The following is a 22,470-nucleotide window of genomic DNA, read 5'->3' as shown; positions in this document are numbered from 1 at the left end:
TAAAAATGCAAAATTAATTAATAAAAATATTTATTCTTGAAAACAATGAAAATACAGAATATGGGATAAAATGTAGAATTCATGCACAAAAGATGAGTTAAAATGCCAACAAAAAGGGATAAATATATACAATATTTGGCACTCATCAAATACCCCCAAACCTGAATTTTACTTGTCCTCAAGTAAAACAAAACTAAGGAAATCCTAACTATACCACTGTCGCTGGTCTCTCGAATGCATTTAGCGTATGCACTAAGCCTTTTAAACCACTAAGTGTCCCTAGTGGACGAGTTGAAGTCTCGTGAAGGTTTGCTTAGAACGTACCTACAAAGTTCTAGGTCAAAATATAAGCTCATATTCCATCAAACGTGACATGTGCAAAACAGTTAAGCTCACAGCAAAATGGAGATGTCAATCTAGCTATCGAAGGCACAATCCTAGCATTGATAACAAATAAGGACATGTGATAAGAGTGTAAAGTGTATCTACACATGTGTAAAGAAAGATCTGAAGTCATGACTACTAATCACCAAGAGATAGTTTCTCAGGCTAAGAACTGAGGTCGAAATCTAGCTAGCTGTCCGGACTTTACGAGAATTGTGAATGAGTTGGAGGTATTTCACAATTTCTCGCGTTGTACATCAATGGCATACACCCTCCTTGCTTATTACAACGAAACAACAAAAGATGACTATTTACATGACTCTTATTTACATTGACAAATCTCTTTTTATTTTTGGAACAAGAGATGATGGAATTGATAAATACTTGATTTTTTTTTTTTTTTTCTGATATTTTTTTCTGAATATACATCGTTTTTTTTTTTTTTTTTTTTTTTTTTTTTTTTTTTCATGAAGGAAACACTTTTGATACAATACAAAAGGAAAAAAAATTACATGACACTTTGCAAGAGGTAGCCCTTTTTGATGCACCCAGTTAAATTCGATGGTTGTTTTCTTAATGTAACCTCCACTTCTATCCCAACCAACCAAAGAACAAGCTAGTCCAGTTTCGTTCAGTATTCTAAAGTGATTGGCAATCGTAACTTCCTATCCATCACCTTGAAGATCGAGGCCATACATGTATTGGTAGATCGTGCGCGTGCAAATTTCTTATCACTATGTGAATTGTGCTAGAATCAGGGTGCCTAAATATCTAGACTAAGACTCCTAATAAAAATATTTGCACAAGAGTCAACATTTCAAGGTAAATGAGCTCCATTTTTATGATTTTTTTATTTTTAATTTTTTTTGAATTTTTTTTTTTTTAATTTTTTGGAATTTTTCAATTTTTTCAAAAAGAAGAAGGAGTTCGTTTTCAATTATAGCAATTATCATGGTATCTACTCTATACCCCCAAACCTAAACTAAACATTGTCCTCAATGTTTCAAAATATGGAAAGAATTATAAAACAATATATGAAGAGGAACATGCTGAGTAGAGTAAAAGGAGAGAGAATACCCGATTGTACGGTGGTAGCTCGATTAAAACTCCGTTATTCAAGGCAAAAATCCATCATATTAGCAGTCACAATGGATGAGCACAAATATATACAAAAGGAAATTTAACTAACACATTATCTACAAGAAAATTTGGTTTTTAATGGGATTGGACTTTTTGGAAAATTTGGTTTTGTTGGGAAGACAATTTGGTTTTGATGGGAAAACGAAAAATTTTGGTTTTTAGGGAAACATTTGGAAAACTTTTGGTTATTTAGGGAAAGAGTGGACCAGTTTAGTCCACATAGACTGGGTCCTCCAGGTCGGTTGTTTCAATGTCGGGTGGAAATGGCTCAAGGAATGGCTTTAATCTCTGCCCGTTGACTTTGAAAACGTTCTTGTTGGAGACATCCTACTCTACAGCTCCATGAGGAAAAACTGTGCGTACTAGGTACGGACCCTTCCATCTGGAACGCAGTTTTCCTGGAAAAAGATGTAATCGGGAGTCATACAGCAAGACTTTCTGACCAGGAGTGAAGGATTTGCGCAGAATACGCTTGTCATGAAACATCTTCATCTTCTGCTTGTACAGCTTGGCACTGTCATAAGCCTCATTTCTCAATTCTTCCAACTCGTTGAGTTGAAGTTTCCTTTGAATTCCAGCTTCGTCCAGAGAAAAGTTCAGCTCTTTGATTGCCCAGTAGGCACGATGTTCTAATTCCACAGGTAGATGGCACGGCTTTCCATACACTAGACGATAGGGGGACATGCCAATTGGTGTCTTATAAGCTGTTCTATAGGCCCACAAAGCATCATTCAATCTCAATGACCAATCTTTCCTGGACGGGTTGACCGTCTTCTCCAGAATGTGCTTTTTCCCTATTAGACACTTCCACTTGTCCACTAGTCTGAGGGTGGTACGGAGTAGCAACCTTGTGAGTTATGCCATACTTGCGTACTAAAGACTCAAAGTACTTGTTACGAAAATGTGAACCGCCGTCACTGATGATAGCTCTAGGGGTACCAAAACGTGAAAATATGTTCTCCTTTAGAAATGAAAGTACCACCTTGTGGTCATTTGTTCTGGTTGCTATGGCTTCTACCCACTTAGAAACGTAATCAACTGCGACTAGGATGTACAACTTGCTGTCAGACATGGGAAATGGACCCATGAAGTCTATCCCCCAAACATCAAAAATCTCCACAATCAAAATGGGGTTCAATGGCATCATGTTTCTCCTCGAAATGCTTCCTAGCTTTTGACAGCGTTCACAAGCAACACAATAATCATGGCAATCCTTGAACAATGATGGCCAATAGAATCCACACTGCAAGATCTTTGCAGCGGTTTTCTTGGCACTGAAATGGCCTCCACATGCTTGGTCATGACAGAAAGATATCACATCTTTCTGTTCAGTGTTGGGGACACATCTCCTAATGATTTGGTCTGGACAGTACTTAAACAAATATGGGTCATCCCAAAGGAAATGTTTGACTTCAGCCAGGAATTTAGAGCGGTCTTGTCTCGACCAACGTGAGGGCATCCTACCTGTAGCGAGGTAGTTAACAATATCAGCAAACCAAGGAAGGTCTGAGATAGACATCAGCTGTTCATCTGGGAATGATTCTCTAATCAGCTCACAATTCATCAATAGACTCTAAAGTTAATCTAGACAAATGATCAGCAACCACATTCTCACAACCTTTCTTATCACGGATTTCGAGATCGAATTCCTGTAATAAGAGTATCCATCGAATAAGGCGAGCTTTAGCATCCTTCTTGGAAAGAAGATACTTCAAAGCCGCATGGTCTGTGTATATGATGATCTTAGACCCTATCAGATAAGATCTAAACTTGTCTAATGCGAAAACGACGGCAAGCAATTCCTTCTCGGTAGTTGAATAATTGAGTTGGGCATCATTAAGGGTTTTGCTAGCATAGTATATCACATATGGTAGTCTATCAACTCGCTGTCCTAAAACAGCACCAACAGCATAATCAGAGGCATCACACATAAGTTCGAACGGAAGCTTCCAATCGGGTGGTCGGACTATAGGAGCGGTGGTGAGAAGGGTTTTTAATTCCTCCCATGCCTTCACACAGCAGCATCGAAATTGAAGGCAACATCTTTGGAGAGAAGACTGCACAGAGGTCTGGAGATTTTGCTGAAATCTTTGATGAATCGCCGGTAAAAACCAGCATGACCTAGAAATGATCTGATCTCCTTCACAGAGCAAGGTTGTGGTAGATGTTGAATGAGGTCAACTTTAGCTTTATCCACTTCAATTCCTTTTCTGAGATGATGTGTCCTAGAACTATTCCTGAATTCACCATAAAATGGCATTTTTCCCAATTTAGAACAAGGTTCTTTTCTTTACATCTGGATATCACGAGGGCAAGATGCTTCAAACATTCGTCAAACGAGGAACCAAAAACAGAGAAATCATCCATAAAGATCTCGAGAAAACTATCTATCATGTCAGAAAAAATGCTCATCATGCAACGCTGAAAAGTAGCAGGTGCATTACACAACCCGAAGGGCATACGTCTATAAGCAAACGTCCCAAATGGACACGTGAATGTAGTTTTTTCCTGATCTTCCGGAGCAATGTGAATTTGGTTATAACCGGAAAAGCCATCTAGAAAACAGTAGTGACTGTGTCCAGACACACGTTCTAGCATTTGGTCAATGAAAGGGAGCGGGAAGTGATCCTTCCTTGTTACTGTGTTCAACTTCCTGTAGTCGATGCATACTCGCCATCCTGTGTTGTACGAGTAGGGACTAATTCATTCTTGTCGTTCTGAACAACAGTAATGCCTGACTTCTTAGGCACAACTTGAATGGGACTAACCCATTTGCTATCGGGAATTGGGTATATGATACCCGCATCAAGTAGTTTCAGGATCTCTCCTTTGACTACATCTCTCATGTTAGGTTAAGTCTCCTTTGCATTTCCCTCGATGGTTTGGCATTCTCTTCAAGGTTAATGTGGTGCATGCAAATGGTGGGACTAATTCCTTTGAGATCTGAGATGGTCCATCCTAAGGCCTCTTTGTGTTCCTTAAGTACTTCTAAAAGCTTACTTTCCTGTTCCGTGTCTAAACATGATGAAATAATGACAGGTAAAGTATCAGAAGAACCTAGGAATGCGTACTTCAACGTACTAGGCAATGTTTTCAATTCAAGCTTGGGTGGCTCAACAATGGATGGAATAAGCTTGGAATCAGAGAATAGGGGTTGTTCCACTTCATATTTCCTTTCAGTGACGTCCATTTGAGGTACAGATTCGAGCAGAGATAGGACGTCACTACAGTATGCATCATCATAGAAATCAGGGTTAAAGTTCTCCATACATGCTTGAAAGGGGTCGATAATGTTAGTCAACGAATCTTGCATTAATCCTTCAATCATATTACTTCATGTACATCATCATCATCAAGATTCACAGGTTGTTGACTAATAAACACATTCAATTCTACCGTCATGTTACCAAAAGACAGTTTAACACTCCATTCCGACAGTTGATGATCGCGTTGGAGAGCCAAGAAAGGACGTCCTAAGATGACAGGAATGTGACAGTCTGGGTTTTGTACAGGTTGAGTGTCTAAGACAATGAAGTCTACGGGAAAATAGAATTTGTCAACCTTGATCAAAACATCTTCACCACTCCACGAGGAATCTTGACAGATCGGTCTGCCAGTTGTAGAGTGATAGATGTTGGTTTCAACTCCCCAAGACCTAACTGCTCATAAACAGAATATGGCAGTAGGTTAACACTTGCACCTAGGTCTAATAACGCTTTATTGACCGTGTGTTCTCCTATAGTGCAAGAAATTGTTGGACATCCTGGATCCCTAAACTTGGGTGGAGTTTTGTTCAGAATGATGGAACTCACCTGCTCAGCTAAGAAAGCACGTTTTTGCACATTGAGCTTGCGCTTTTGAGTGCACAAGTCTTTGAGGAATTTGGCATAAGCAGGGATTTGCTTGATTGCTTCAAGAAAAGGAATGTTGATGTTGACTCTCTTGAACAGATCTAACATCTCATTGTAATGGGTACTTTTCTGTTAGATCAATCTTGAGGAAATGGAGCAACAGGAAGATGAGTTGGCAAAGGGACATTCACAGCAGTAGAATTGTCAGATTTTCCAACTTGCTCAGATTCTTTGGTTTTCTGGGGTTGTGGAGACACGTGGAATTTGTATCAGACTCATTAGGTTCGCCTACGTTGTTCTCGATGACTTTACCACTTCGGAGGGTGGTAATGGCATGGATTTGATCAGGTGAGGTTTCAGTGCAGGATGTTGTGCCTGTTTGAAATATCCTCTTTGGATTTTGTTGGGGTTGGCTCGGAAGTTTACCCTTTTCTCTCTCACATATTTGATCCATCTTTGATCTAGATTTTTCTGACTTTGCATCAAACTCTGAACATTTCCTCTAAGGTGGATAATCTCTTGTCTGTATTGTGTGTGAGGATATGATTGTTGTTGAGAGTTTGATTGTTGCTGAGGGTTTCTCGGGTGTTGATAACCTTGATTGTTCTGATATCCCTGATTGTTTTGATAGCTCTGATTGGGTTGAGATGGTCCTCCTTGAGTGGGCCCTTTTGACCATGAAAAGTTAGGGTGGTTTCTCCATCCTGGATTGTAGGTCTGAGAATAAGGGTTATGCTCTGGTTTCTGAAACATGGCATGTGCCTGTTCAAGCCTAGACTCCTGGACCGCAAGCAAATCTGGACAATTTTGGAATTGATGGTTGGGGTCGTTACAAGCAGCACAAATAGATGAAGCGACATGTTCTCGGAGAGTAGTGGTGGAAGGTTTTGAATTTTTATGTAGTTCTAACTCTTCTAATCTCCTAACTATTGATGCCATGTTTGCTCTACCCTCAAAATCCGCTTCAATCCTAAAAGCCTTTGCTTCAGATGTAGTCTTTCTGGTTTCACGGATGGATTCCCACTGTTGCGTCTTTTCAGCTACTTCAATCAAGAAGTCCCAAGACGCGTCAGCAGTTTTATCTACGAATAGACCATTGCACATCGACTCAACCGTTGTTCGGGTGGACACATCTAGACCTTCATACAAAATTTGCACAAGTCTCCATTTTTCAAAACCATGATGGGGACATTGGAGCAATAGTTCATTGAATCTCTCCAGGTATCTAGCTAAGGTCTCACCTTCTAATTGCACAAAGCTATTCAGACTTTGACGAATTGTCGCAGTCTTGTGGTTCGGGAAAAACTTTTTGAAAAACTCCTTTGTGAGGTCATCCCATGTCATGATGGATTGAGGCTGTAAAGCATAGAGCCAGGCCTTTGCCTTATCTTTCAGGGAAAAAGGAAAAAGCCTTAACTTTAGGGTTTCGTCGGTCATTTGAGTGAAACGCAGAGTTCCACAAATTTCCTCGAATTCTCTCACGTGGTGGTAAGGGTTTTCATTCTCAACATCTCTAAAAATAGGAAGCATCTGTATTGTGCTAGATTTCAGCTCATAATGGCCATTAGCCTCGGGTAGCAAAATACAGGACGGTTGACTGGCTCTAGTTGGGTACATATAATCCTTGAGGGTACGTGGTTCTCCCATTGTTTCTGGTTGATCTGGACTGTCTCCCTCAGAACTTAGAATTTCGATAGGTTCGTCTGGGTTAATTCTAACAAGTCTGTTTGTCTGGTCTCTGTAGGTCACAATCATGTCCTAGTAGGTACCTTAACTAACATGTTGGTCAGACAGAGCAATCGGAAACAATTTGGCCCCAGGGTTATGAAGATTTGGTTTTTTGAATGGGTTTTGGTTTAAAGAAGGGATTTTGTTTTTGGTTTACAAATTTTGGGTTTTTGAAAATTTTTGAACTAAACCTATCATAAATTATCACAACTCATAAAAGAAAATACAAACAATAATAATAATTTAAACAAACCCATAAAAGAAAAAAGAAAAATAAAAGAAAAAATAAAGAAAAACAAAAAAAGAAAATAAAAAAAAATTATTACAATCCCAAACAAAAAAAGAAAAAGAAAATAAAAATTATTACAATCCCAAAATAAATAATTAAATAAATTATTACAAGCCCAAAATTGAATTTAAATGAGGCCCAAGTGGGTTAACTCATGGGTTAGGCTTACTTGTTTTTGGAGGGAAGCCCAAAAAGATAGGCTTTTAGTCCCCTTTTAGTTGCAAGGCCCAGTTGGGCTTTAGGATCGTCCTAGCAGCTCACGTCCAAGCCCAGCAGCAGCAAGTGTAGCAGAGCCCAGCAGCAGCAGCAACGGAGCCCAGCTGAAGTTGCAAGCCCAAGAGCAGTTGAGGTTACTGAGCCCAGCTCAGTTGGTTCAAGCCCAGTTCAGAGGAAGTTGCACAAGCCCAGTTCAGAAGAAGTTGCACAAGCCCAGCAGCAGAGGTTGGCAGCAGGCCTGGCAGCAGCAACAGCACCAGCAGAGCAGCAGCAGCAGTTGGCAGCAACTTGGCAGCAGCAGCAGCAGCAGCAAGCTTGGCAGCAGCTCTTCAGTTGGCAACAGCAGACTTGGCAGCAGCAACAGCAGCAGCAGCAGCAAGTTGGCAGCAGCAACAGCTTGGCAGGGCCAACAACAACAACAGACTTTGATGCACACACAATACACTAGCAGCAGCTTGAAAACTTCAAAAAGATGGCAGCCAGCTCCCCGGCAGCGGCGCCAAAAACTTGGTGTGAATTCTAAGATGCACACAATATGCTTGCAAGTATACAAGGTCAATATTTGTAGTAAAAGAGTGAGTAGGGGTTTGTCCACAGGGAGAGGAGCATATGAGAAGTTTTCCTAGCTAAGGTGTGTGACAATGCACTATGGCAGTGAGCTAAACATGTAACTGATATGAACCAAGGCTTGGAAAGTAAAGCAGCAAAGAAACAGCTAAAAGAAGCAGCAAATAACCAAGGCTTGGAAGCCAAGGGCAGGTTGAGTTCAGTGCACTGACTTCAGTGCACAATAGCTACAAAATGCAGGAAATGAAAGGCAAGAAAAGTGACTGAAATACAAGCATACAGGACTGAAATTAAAAGTGACTGAAATTAAGATTGACTGAAAGAGAAGTGGTGGGTAAGCCAAGGCTTATGATCCACCTTGTGTCCTAATCAAGTGACATGGTCTAGGTTATGTTCAATCCTAAGCATACAACTAGAAATGAAAGAACACCAACTTGCTCACTAGTCTACCCCTAGCATTGGCTGTCTTTTGACAGTACAGCCAATCACAGGCTCTATGAGCATTGGCCTCTCTCATTTGCACATTCAAAACATAGCAACAGGAAGTAACTATCTAGCTCATTCACACTTGACAGTGCACAAGGCTTCACTGAGCCTTGGCCTGAAGATGATTAGCTCATGCTAACCATGAAGTGACAACATGCATACACTAACATAGATAATTCATACATAACTAGCACATATCAGATAATTCAACACATAAACAACTTGCAACTGTTAACTGAGAAGAACACTGAAATTTGAAATTCATAAAATTTTAGCAAATTCTCTACTGGCTAGTCCAGAGAGGTAAATAGTGTCTCCCTAATACTTCCCCCAACACCCATTTATACCCCATACACATAATTTTTGTTTTCCCCAATTTTTCCCATAGTCAGTAAAATTAGGTTTTGGTGAAAAATTAATTTACCTACTGTTGATGAAATTCTCGCTCCATCTCGTCGACCCAATCTTCTCCTGCTTCTTCTCGTTCCTCCCCGGCTCCAATTGATGCTTTAATCATCATATATATCACCAATTTCTCACCTAGGGTTTCAGGCAGAGAGATGAGAAATTGGGGTTGTAAATGATGATTAAAGAGATGGTACGTGATGGGTTTAGGTAGAATAGAGAGTTGGTGGTATGGTGGTGTTTGGTGGCGGTGTGGTGGTGGCAGTGGAGGTGAAGAAGATGGTGGCAGGACATGGTTCAGGGAGATGGTTCTGCAGAGGGGGGTGGTGTAGGTGATGGCTCGACTGTTTGGGAGAAGGGGGTTGTTTGGGTAGGTGGTATAGGTTCGGTTGCTAGGGTGTGAGGCGGCTTCATCGAGTCTTGATGTTCTGTGACGCTGAGTCATTGGATGCGAAGCTGGTAGGTAGATCGGACGGTGATGTGGAGTGAAGCTTGGAGCGACCGTCAGATTATATGATACAACAAAATGAACGGTACTTGATGGAGTTAGGTACTGTGGTGTAAGGCGGAGATATCAAACTTCGATGCACAGCAAGGGAGCGACCGTTGGATTCAACTACCATCTGATCTGAAGGCTTGGAATTTCGGCGCTGTGGTGCTTGGCAGAGACTTCAGATTTTGATGCTCTATGAAGGAGCGACCATCGGATGCGTCTGGGAACTGATCTGACGGCTGAGAATGGAGGCGCTTTTGTGTGTAGAAAATGAGGTTGTGCGCACCATTCTTCGCGGCTTCCTTGCGTAATTTCTCCCGGCTTTTCACTACTTTTCTGCTCTTTTCGCTCCGCGACTCATCCGAACTTTATTTATTACCTAAAATTGCAAAATTAATTAATAAAAATATTTATTCTTGAAAACAATGAAAATACAGAATATGGGATAAAATGTAGAATTCATGCACAAAAGATGAGTTAAAATGCCAACAAAAAGGGATAAATATATACAATATTTGGCACTCATCATTAAGGCAGAGCCATGAAGTGTTTACTTGGCGAAGAAGGCAAGACGCGAAGTAGATAAATTATCCAGCAAGAAATAGGACAGGTGTCCCGACAAGACCACGTGAAGTCAACGAAAGGTGGGGAGAAATTTTATGGAATATGCTCCAGGCGAAGTATAAAGTAACCTCGGCGAGATAATGTGGGTTGTATACCATTAGGGTTGTTGGGGGGCTATAAATAGAGACACTGGGGCAATGTAAAGAGGGGATCTTTGGAGAGGGAATGGTCTAGAATAGGAGATAGAGAGTTAGGGTTTCCTTATAATTCATAGGCTTAGAGAAGGGATTAGGGTTTCCTGGTAACTCACGAGTGTAACTTGTATTTCGCTTGAGATTAATAAATAAATTTAAGTTCTTGTGTTTATCATATCTTAGATCTTACTTACATTCCATTTGGGTGTGTTGATGGATTTCCAGTAATCACAAGAAACTCAGATAGTTAAACCCTTTTTGGAGTTAGGCGAGTGTCATTAAGAGTTTCTCCAATGTCATTTGTGTGGAGATAAATGTCAAAATCCAGTTAGGATGCACATCCATTTTCTCTAAAATCATTTTCCAACCCGGATGTCATAAATCAATGTATGCATGACTTTAGGTAAAAAATGTCAAGGGGAATGTCTAGTTTCCCACATTCCCTTTGACATTGTCTACCATCCTAGTCAGCTTTTTTAAATCTAAAATATATTTTACTTACTAAAATTAATTCTAATACGATAAATAATCATTGTTAGATCTAATAAAATCTTAAAATTACTAAAACTAAATTTACATTTAATAAGAAAATGATCACAAACAACAACATTGGAGATGAATAATTTTTTTCACCCAAACTTAAGAAAAATTTGGAGTAAAGATATCTTGTTTGTGTTGCCACATAGGAAATACGTACAACAACCATTAAAGAAGCTCTAACCATTAAGTTTGTTCTTTTTTTTTTTTTTTTTGACTCTGCGTCTTGATATGGTTCGGCCCTGATCTGAACGACTCAGATGTCAGACCGTCTGTGTTTTGTTTAAGTCAAATCTGACTCGTTACTTGATTCAGACTTACCCCTTATTCGGATTTATTTGAATTAGCCTTTGACTTATGGGATCAAACTACTGATTCAGGTATTTTTGAATCTGAGTCGGATCTAACTCAAAAAATAAACACATTGAATCAAATCCAGGTGAGTCAAATGATTTCAGTCAGATATATACAAGATGGGTCAAGAAAAAAAAATCATGATGTCAATTAGCTCGTCTAAATCTAACTCAGTCATTTTCTGTTTTCTAACTCACCTGATCGGACTGAATTTTATTGCATTAAGTTCGAATCTGATTTTTATCCGAGAAAACAAGAAGCAAATAAATTTTGAGGAAGGATATGAACGTGTATTTGAAATTTTTAAGAAGAAATTCGGAATCATTTATGAATTACTAGCAAAGACGCATGTGCGATGCACCTGCCGACATGTCGTTACGTTACAAAACCTATTAAACGTAGGAGTAACAAACTGCAATACTTTTGTGGTAAAGTCCTCCTTCGAAAGCAGCACAATGTATCCATACGCACCAAATGACCGCCAACTAAACGTACCTTAATCAGCAACATCAAAATTTGTAATCAACCAGTTTACCTCATCTATGTGCTTACAGTTTATATGATACTGCGCTATCTGATTAAAAAAAAATACAATCAAACATTGCAGCAACTGCAACGGCAGTAGTGAAAATGAGTACAAAGGTTTGTGGCATCTAAGTAGAGTGAAAAGTACATCGACAACAGTGATATTAATAGATGGTTATTAAAGCAACAAAATTTATCAGTAGTGTTTTTGTTTTGATTTGGTTTGAAATTTTTTAACAAAGTTTGGAAAGAATCAAATGTTCCGGTATTGAAATCTGATTGAGGCCTATAACTATGCAAAAGCAACTCACTGCTTCCGTACTTCGTATTTGACGGGAACTGAAATCTGATTGAGGCCTATAACTATGCAAAAGCAACTCACTGCTTCCGTACTTCGTATTTGACGGGAACTGAAATCTGATTGAGGCCTATAACTATGCAAAAGCAACTCACTGCTTCCGTACTTCGTATTTGACGGGAACTGGACGACTAAAGTTGGCTTCAGATAAAAGGTTTCATATGACTAAAATTGGATTGAAATGGAAGAGCATAGGTATAGTGGATCAGAATACAGACCTACATATTGTTTGACATATGTTGATGAAACTATAATGTCCAGAGGTGTTTGCTCAACTCCATTCTAGCTCATCCTTGTTATGGCTAAATTATTTTGCCGCGCCATCCCACTGGGTGATCTTCATATGAATGCTGCTGACAAAGTGAGGTTGAAATCTGTCAGGTGAACATAAAAAACTTGACTCGGATACTCATGCTTAGTTCATTAAGCTTAACCAAATATGTAATGTTAAAAATAACAAACACACCTAAAATAAGATAACTGCACATTAGCTCATGCTTAAGGTACCTAAGAATGGAGAAATCTATATCTTAGTGTTTCATAGTCACGGGTGCTTTAAGCCATTTAAAAAGGTTCTATCGGACTTGGAGCATAAACAACTCCCGAAGAGGAATATGATGTGGCCTTTGGCATTGAGTGTAACAAAGCGAAACAATAGTTCAGGTTGGGGAATTTGGTAAGATAAATAAGTATGTACTTTTCATTTTCGTATACCCCATTGTGGATTATATCGTCCCCCATAGTTCAGATCCAACTTTGGTAATATGATCCCAGCAAATAGAACCTTGAGTGGCTTCTATAATAAGCACACAGATCCCTGCTACAAAACATAAAGATACACGAAGACAGCCAATCAAAGATGTCCAGCAATGTCCAACACAATTATATTACCTCAAACAGCTCAATCAAAGATGACCAAAACAACTCTTATCAAGGTTATGTGTCTCCAAAACTATATTTAAGCAAGCTGCTGTCCTACTAAATTAGTCTCAGAATGTCGAGGGAAATAAACCCGTTGAATAGAATTATAATACGTTTGACATTTGAATTATAGTATGTTTGACATTTTCACAAACAGCTACAGCTCAAAAACTGTAATGAGCATATCAAAATAAGTCTAGTATTTTCTTACCAGGAACGAATATCCAGAGCATGTAAATTTGTTCCAGAATGTGTTGAAGTTGAATTTGATAAGCTAGGTTGGGGAATTTGATTTGGAAGAGTATAAGGATGAAAAAAGAGAAATCTTGGTCTGGGAAATACAAAGAGAAATCTTGGTCTGGGAAATACAAATAAAGTTCAAATTTCTTGATAGAAATGTATGTGAAGTCGATTAGGATTCGAGAAAGATCAGGAATGGTTAGACACAGTCTATTTTGGGGCTCGGTTGTTAATGGTTAGAGTGTGTCGGGACGATGACAGAATGCTTAGATTTTTTATAGTATGTATGTATTTGAAATCAACGAAAAAACTGGCAGAAATTTTAAAACACGGAAGGGCGTTTTCGACTCTTTCTGTGCGGCGGTTGAAAACTACCCCTTCTCTTTATTATAGTAAGATTTATACCGTGATTTTAATCCTCGTAAATCGTGTAACACTATGCTCATATGCAAAGTTTTGCATAACATGGTAACTTAGAAAATCCAAATAGTTCATAAATGATATTGAACGGTATCATTTATGAACTATTTACGTGTAATGAATGCATGTACAAGACTTGATCTCAACCAGTGCGTGGTATAGCTATTGGGCGGCCTACACTGGAACAAACGATATAGTCATTGGGCGGCTTACACTGGACCAAACGGCATAGTAAAAGCCACTGACAGTAATTACTCGGATGATCCAATATCTACCTATGTTATCAAAGGCGCCCTGGGCGCTCGCGTAGGCGCATGAGTCGCCCAAGAGGCGCTAGGCGCCAAAACATGAACAAGTTCTATTCTTTTTCGGGGCCGTAGTTGCATCTTTTCGGATTGCTACACCCAAGTAAATTCTACAAAGGCTATAAACTATGTAAACATTCAAGATTCAAGATAAGAAAGATGTAAAGAACATGAAAAGTAAAGATTAAAACAAGCAAATAATATGGTTCGGCCATGAAGACCTACGTCCACGTGAAGAAGATGTATTCTTTATTGATTATAAGGTCTTATCCTTGAAAGAGCTACAAATATCACTTAGATTTCTTACTCTTTCTTTTAAAAGAATGGGAATGATGATTGTTTGATGAAAATCAAGATTTGTGGGAGAGACAGTGAAGAACAGTAACAGAGAGGATGGAGAAGAATAAGAGAGTAAAAAAGAATGAAAGAGAAGATAAAGGAAGATATATATAGGGAAAGTGTGTCTCGTGTTTCGAAATTCCTTCTCATTAATGCGAGAAAATGAATGGATGGAAACAAGCGGTTAAAAAGACTTGTCAGAAAATGAGAGGTTAAAGACACGCGTAAACAAGGAAAAGAGGAATCCTGGAAAACTGTCGGCAAAGTAAAATGTGAAAAGACAAGCATATGCGATATTATAGGATGGGAGTTTCTCATATCGCTCATCTTACAGAATAAGCGAAATGAGAAGAGGCAGAATGTAGGAGTAGAATATTGCACACATTAGTGAATAATGCGAAGTGAAGACTATAACTTAAACGAAGACTATCACACACAACAAAGTTGAGATGACGCACCAGATGATGTCAGCAGAAGTCACGAGTAAAGTGTGACGATTTGTGCGATAAAGTAATCTGTGCGAGAACGAGTGATTATACAAGAGCGAGTTTATCGCGCAGGGATTCCGAAAATAAAGGATCTCTTAGCTGTCGTCCATTAGGTAAAATCCAATATAAAAGAGAGAGGTCATTACTTGTGAGAGATCTTTAGTGAGTGTTGGACAAGAAATTAGGGAAGAGAAAGTAAATCTAGGAACATGTAAGATTGTTGTAATACTTGTATCCATCTTGTAAACATTCTTGAAAATTAGTCGGTTAACAAAAAGTTTACTATGATTACTTGAGAACTGAATTAGTTATAGCGGGATGTGATTGTGAGGAAACTTGCAACCACAATACAAATCAAATAACAATTCATGTTGTAAAAATTATGGAAAATGTACAAAATCAACATCAAAATATAGAAGAGATAAGGGAAACACAAATATGTCCCTTAAGCACTGTTTCTTGTGGCTTCTACATACTGTACCAAGCTTTTTCAAATTTTACCCTGTCTCGCCGTTTTTTTGTGTATGTTTGGAGAGGTTAAACAAACGAAACCCTAGATCAAGTGCAAAAAAAGAGGATGAATAATCATGAAACGAAGTATAAAGAATTAAAAAAAAAATGCAACATTTGATAAATCTATATTATCAAATTGAACACTTCAAAAAAGAAAAATTGAACACTAAATTTGATAGATGTCGGCAGGAATCATATGGAAGAAGAGTTGAGGTTATAATTACAATTGCATCTACAACTGCCGTTAATGGCAGAGACGTAGGAGTAAGAACCCTAGAATTCTCTCCATGTCCAACTTGAGGGGGGTGTTGGAATATTATATCGGTGAAGAGAAGACTAAGTCAGAAGATATGTATGATCTAACTACCGTGGACTACAAACAAGATAAACAAGTGTTCGGTCAAGGCACATGCAAGATTATAGGATCAAGTCGGCTATTAATACTGTAATATAGATAGATAAATTTCACCGTTTGTTACTAGGTTTATATCCTATCACATATAAATAGAATTCATCATGTAAATGTAAACTATCCCAGAATCATCTGTTTGGAGATCAGTAATCTATTTCACCCTATGGGGTTTCTCCGTGGATGTTGGCGAACCACGTTAATGGCTTCGCCTTTTTTTATTTCTGTTTGATTTGCTTTCCCATTAATCAATGATCCGCCTCAATACCCATAATTTATTACTAATTTCTTGTTGATTTTTTTTCGTAGAATGATAATTTTTATTGCGCAGTATGCTCTGACACAAAATTCGTTATGGGTAACCATCTCGGTTTGGAAATCAACTGTGTATCACCAAAATAATTACAAACAAAAAGAAAAGAACGGCAGAATACTTGAAATCACTCAAGAGTGTATGCTGTTCAATCTAAGAATGAACAGTAGTACTATATCAGAAATTAAGATTATGAACACCAACTTGAAAATATCAAAGAACCAAGTTTAAAACGAGCTTACTAAAATAGAGCAGACCAAACATAAAAACGATATCTAAGCCAAACCAAATACATTGATGTTTTCTTGAAAAAAAATATCCCCAGCTTATAATCTCATCACTTCCTTGTTATAGATATCTTTGAAGTCTACACACAGGGGATCTTGCGGATATTAACTACACAAATGGGTTAGAGCATCCACAATGGGCGAGGAAGACTAAAAATTTGGGTTGATTTTCTAACGCAGCGGGACGGAGTAAAGATCAAAACCCAGCCCACGATCAAAATCCAGACCATATTTAGTCGCGACCAAATCCCAAATCCTAATATAGTCGGGCGTAAATTTAAAATCCGTTTGTTGTCAGGCGTAAACTTAAATTGCGTTTGTTAACGGGCGTAAACCAAATTTACGTATGTTGGTGGGGCGGAATTCAAATTTACGTTTGTTGCGGGCGTAACATAAATTTACGCCTGATGAGACGGACAGCAGAATTCCGCGCGTTGCCAGGCGGACACCAAAATTCCGCCTCTCTGGGGCGGACACCAAAATTCCGCCTCTCTGGGACGGACACCAAAATTCCGCCCCTATCAAACAGACTTTTTTTTTTAAGCCATTGCAATCTTGCAGAGGCCAGAATTGTGTTGCACAATCATTACACATCACCACTGCATATCCAGCCATGATGTCTATTCATCTTGTATCTTTTCCAGCACACATGCTCATTCATCTGTAATCAATTCTAGTTTCTCAATCTTTCTTGTTCACTCATATTCAAGTCCATTACAGACTCATGACAATCAACATAAATCAACCATCCTTAGCCTGCAACATTCTGCACATTCCCAACTGCCACTATCACCGCATTCTGCAACTCAGACGAACACAGTAGCAACATACTTTCATATGCATCTCAATCATTCCACCAGTACCCATTAACTCCATTCCTTGCCTGCAACTTGAATCAACTCATTCATCTCTTCCTTGTAGCTGTGTGTATTTCCTTGAACCTGACAACCCCTTTATTTCTTGTATATGTTGGCTTCAGAACGAAGCTTTAATACCAGCCAGCAGACAACCACCAGATCCACCTACGATGCAGCTCAACCATTCTCAATAACCAATTACAGTGGCAACACGTTACACATATCATAACCTCCAACTCCATCTCAGGCCAAAAGCATAACCTGCAACAATAACACAATCCCATCTCCAACTGCAACTGCACTAGTATCAACTCCGCTTCATTCGACTGCCATCACCAGCAAGCTGCACCAGTTTACATTCCATCACTCCAGGTCACCTGCAATCTCAAATTACCACCAGAATCACTTCAAACTGCATCTCATTTCAGTGTTCAAAACACCAACACAAAGTTCCAGATGCAACTCTCCCTTGCCAATCCCTGTAATCTCAGCACTGCCAAAGCCATTGCAGAACCATCACACACAGCTGCAATGTCTCCATACATTCACAATATAACAGCATCATCCAAGTCCATTGTGCAGTCACAACTATTCTTTCATTGTTGTATCTTCATCTCCTACAATGCAATCTTCCCAACTCAGCAAATGCTTTGCAACTGCACCTGATTCATTTCATCTATTCCATTACCACCAGAATAGCCAACACATGCAGCTCAGTTTCAGCTATATCACAGTTACAAGCCTCTCTTCATCACATCCATAAACCAATGGCAGCAACCACTTCTCACTGTCGGTATCAACTTCTAACACCTCAATTTTTATTTGAAACCTAGGCATTCATCTAAATATTCTTGAGCCAACACAAGATCACTACCATGAGCATCTATAACACCACCTGCAATCTCATTCAAGCACAGACCAGCAAGACCTCCATCTAACAGCATCAACCACCATCTCTTACTTTTACTGCTCTAAACCAACATCAACAACTGTCGTTTTTCTCTACTTCCGATCATAATACATAGCTCAGAAACCCCATCAACACAGCAACATCATTATCTTCTCAAAAATATAATTCAAAACCCTAATTCCAACTATTCTTTTCAATCCTCCAACCAACCACGAATTCAAGGCCAACCCATTTCGATTCTTGCTCTAATTCTTCAGTATCTGAATTTGAAACACTCAGATTCCTTCTCAGCCCATCTCTTCCACCAGTACCCATTCTCAGTTTCAGTTCATCTATTCTTCTCCCGATTTCATCAGACGGATAGGAAGAGTACGCCCTAATGAAAACCTAATGGGCGGAAATTTTGGATACGCCCGTCTCAGGCGTAAAAATATTTTACGCCTGACAAATTCATCACGCGGACAGCAGATGTCCGTCCGTACAATTCATCACGGTTTAACTCGGGCGGAATTTATTTTTACGTTTCTTCGAGCGGTCATTTGGAATCCGTCTGATCAACGGGCGGAATTTAAGATTCCGCCCCATACGAAACGTAATTTATATTTACGCTCGATAACAGACGTGATTTATATTTACGCCCGTTTGAAACGTAATTTATAATTCCGCGCAGAAATGAAACGTAACTAATACTTCCGCCCGTCTTCATGCGTAAAATTGTTTTACGCGCGACCAAATTTGGTCTTCTCCCCATAACGTCACAATACAGATTAAACTCATATTTAGTCTTTTTTTTTGGTCTTTGATCTTTGAGTTTAGTCGTACCATTGCAGTCGCTCTTAGTCATCAAAAGAAAAAAAAAGTTGAGAAAGATATATTTTTATTATCATATCAATATCAATTGGCATCTTATTTTCATATCAAACATCTTAAGCTGAAATTTTTGTATATTCTTCTCTTCACTGTTTAATTGAATCTTTCTTCTTCATCAAAAAAAGAAGAAAAGAAGAGATATTAATATTATCACTTACCTAAATGTAAAGTGCAAAGAGGCTAGAAATGAAATGCATACCCAAATGAGATAACCATAAGAATATATATCCCGACAACATACATTTGGAATTCAACTTTTTCGTCAACAGCTCTACAATGGAAGCTGTCTAATTTAGCCAAATATCAAGATATTCAGTCGAAGTTATTCTGTGAAATCAAACAAATGTCTGATGCTTCTGTTGATCATGATATCAAAGAGGTATAAGTATTAATTTTATAGATACTTAAATTAGGATCGTTGAACTTCATGATAATCACACGATAATTATATACAAGAATAATTTATACGGAATATCTGTTAGTGTTAATCCGTAGTACATCCCTGATGATCTCAGTAGCAGCGGAAATATTGTGTGGAGGTCATGGTTTCTCCTTCTTCACCTCTTACGTTATGAATAATCAATTCTCCGAACCCAATACCTCCGAATCCAATATCGATGGCTATTGTGTTCCTCTTATAGGTAAAAGGAGGACCAAATTCCTAGGATTTAATTAATAGCATTAGATCTTGACCGTCCATCAAAGAAGAGATATTAGGAAATAATCCCAAAAATGATAACCGACATAAATTAGCAATATTTTATAATTAACCAAAATTATTACGTGGTCCAAGAAAATATTTCTATACGTAGAAATATTCTTACAAGAGGAAGATCTCAAGAAACTTCCCTATTTGAAAGCTGTCGTCCTTGAAGCACTACGAAGACATCCACCGGGACATTTCGTCCTTAATCACGCGGTGACCAGAGACATGATCTTGGATGGTCACATCATACCCACAGATGTGATCATCAACTTTATGGTCACTGAAATCGGGTGCGACCCGAACATTTGTGGTCGCGATTCAATGGATTTCAAACCAGAACGATTTATAAATGAACTAGATGGCAGGATCAATGAAGAACTGTCGGATGTAACCGGCAGCAAGGAAATCAAAATGATGCCGTTCGGAGCGGAGTTGGCAGAAGAATGTGCCCGGCTTTAAGGTTGGCAACACTTCATCTCGAATATTTTATTGCTTACCTAGTAAAGGAATTCCGGTTGGTGAGGAGATAGACCTGTCAGAGAAACAAGAATTTACAAAGGCATCCACCTGGACATTTCGTCCTGAATCATGCAGTTACGAGAGATGTAAGCTTGAGCAAAGAGATCAAAATGATAGCATTTGGAGTCTCAATTGTTCATAATCATAATAATCACACTCTCATCATTTTTTTTTTATATTTTTTTTATCAACAAAACTATAGGAGATATATAAATGAAAAAACACTGCCATCATTTTGTGCAGTGCATCTTTTTCAAATACTTAGGAAATTACTTCCTGGTCATATTTCAATCCCAATCATAACAATAGAATAAAAATAGCATCTTTAAAAAAAAAGTCAATAAACAATATCATGATTAATGTTACTTACCACTGTTTTGAGAGAGTATACTATCATGTTGTTTCTTGATTCGGGGTTCTAAGCATCTCTACCACCGCATTCCCATATGAAACCCCTTTTTAAGCCGAGACCCATTAGTCACCTTGATTTAAACAGAAAACAGCATCAGCACTTAATGAACAAGAAAAATATAACAAGCAAGCACAAACTTAAAAGTATAGAGGGAGATCAAACCCAAAAAATGTCTGAAATGAAAAGACACTTTAAGAAAGATAGTGAGAGATAAACCTTCTTCTTCAAAATCCCAATCTAGACACAGCAGATTGTAGAGAGGCCGAGAAGCTTTGGAGTAAGGAGAGAAATTGATGGTGAATATTTCGGATGTCATGAGTAATGTTATATAGAGAATGAAGAGGTCAATAATAAGTTCATAGAGTAGGTCTGCGTCGTGGATGACATATCTATGAAACGAAAAAAGGAAGACACATCAGGCTAAGAGATGAGGGTAGGTGCATTTTGTTGGAAAAAATACAGTTTTATGTGAATAAAAATTACTAATAAAAAGGTTTTTCCAAAAATAAAAAACACCTTCCAAATTTATCTCTTAGTTTTTTAAGGGATAAGTTTACCATATATTTTTTGGATTTGGGTTAGGGTTTTATATAAGAAGAACCTCTTTTTATTGCCGATATAGATAGAAAAACCTCTCTTATATCCCCTGGTGTTGAGTACTTCTTCTTCGTTTTTCGATGTTTGATTCGAGGGTTTAAGTGCTAACGATTTCATGAGTTTTTCCGCTGCCAAGTTCTAGTAGGACAAATTTGAATGTGCTATTCAAACTTTGTTAAGATTGTTGTATCTTGGAGGCAGATGTACCCGTAGGGCTATATCATCATCTTTTCAGAGTGTAGCCGGGCATTCTTGTCTTAAGGACAGTATGTTGAACATGCGCCTCAATCTACCATTCGAGTTTCTTCTTTTTATGTTGTTTAACACGATGTTCAAGACATCAACAGTTGGCTAACGAGAAGACACGAAAATCAGATAAGTGCCTCTTTTATTATTTATTTGTTTGATCAATTTTAATTGTTATTCCCCAACAATCTTAAGACAAGAAAAATCTTAGAATAACAATTAAGAAAGAATCGAATTGGGTTTGATAAGTATCTCTCGTACTATACACATCGACTGTTTTTCTTTTTTAAGTTTACATGTGATCGTGATGAACCTAACTGGTTAATATATGTTTTAAATCAGGGGCCTATATGGGATATCTTGTATATCCTCTAATTTCGGCGGGTCAATCTGATAATACTCGTAATAAAGCAAGCCAGTAAAGCTGTTGGAGCATGTGCTTATTATAGATGTTGAAGTGTCCGCGGCTAGGTGTTACAGAATCGTTTGGTGGTTCAGAGATCGTTGTAGATGCAACCACAGAGGCGTATAAATCCAACCTCCGACGTTTGGAAGCAAATAGGCTTTTTAGATGGCTATGGGCCTAAGATGGATGCAGATCAGATGCTTTTAATATTTTATGGGTTTTCTTCTTTTGATAGTCTTAATAATCCACCTACACCATCAGCCAGAGAAGAGTTTGTTGTCCAAATTCTAGATTCTACAAAGGACTCTCGGCTTTAGATCCAACAAGCAATTACTTAGCATCACCATTAGTGGTAAATTTGACGGATTGAACATCTGTCAAGATCCGAAGCCATGTTGACATTTTTTTTTACAGAATTAGAGCCGTCGAAACAGCTTCAAGTGAGACATCTTCATGGATTTTCGATAGTCACCACATGTTTGTTATCTTTGCAAATGCATCAAAATTTGTACTTGATGTTTGGGAGAAGAAGTTGACAGCATCAATTGTTACAACTGTTTTTTGACCCTTCCGAAGATGCCTTGGATCGAAAGTACTTGACAATTGGTAGTTTCGCGAAGA

At 38.5% G+C, this 22,470-nt stretch overlaps 2 long non-coding RNA genes across 2 annotated transcripts; both read right to left on the bottom strand.

Moving 5' to 3' along the window:
• Positions 1 to 9,895: 9,895 nt before the first annotated feature.
• LOC113327825 lies at positions 9,896 to 13,495 on the bottom strand. Its single transcript, XR_003349234.1, has 3 exons — positions 13,224 to 13,495; positions 12,310 to 12,441; positions 9,896 to 9,938 (listed from the first exon to the last, which is right to left on the bottom strand). It is a non-coding gene; the product is annotated as an uncharacterized LOC113327825 (long non-coding RNA).
• Positions 13,496 to 20,140: 6,645 nt separating this feature from the next.
• Positions 20,141 to 20,883, bottom strand: LOC113328242. The gene is made up of 3 exons (XR_003349315.1): positions 20,817 to 20,883; positions 20,559 to 20,670; positions 20,141 to 20,201 (listed from the first exon to the last, which is right to left on the bottom strand). It is a non-coding gene; the product is annotated as an uncharacterized LOC113328242 (long non-coding RNA).
• Positions 20,884 to 22,470: the final 1,587 nt, after the last annotated feature.

The sequence above is a fragment of the Papaver somniferum genome, unplaced genomic scaffold, assembly GCF_003573695.1.
Source record: "Papaver somniferum cultivar HN1 unplaced genomic scaffold, ASM357369v1 unplaced-scaffold_107, whole genome shotgun sequence".
Taxonomy (NCBI): Eukaryota; Viridiplantae; Streptophyta; class Magnoliopsida; order Ranunculales; family Papaveraceae; genus Papaver; species Papaver somniferum.
Note: the sequence above shows the minus strand (reverse complement) of the source record. Positions and strands in the feature narration are given on the sequence as shown.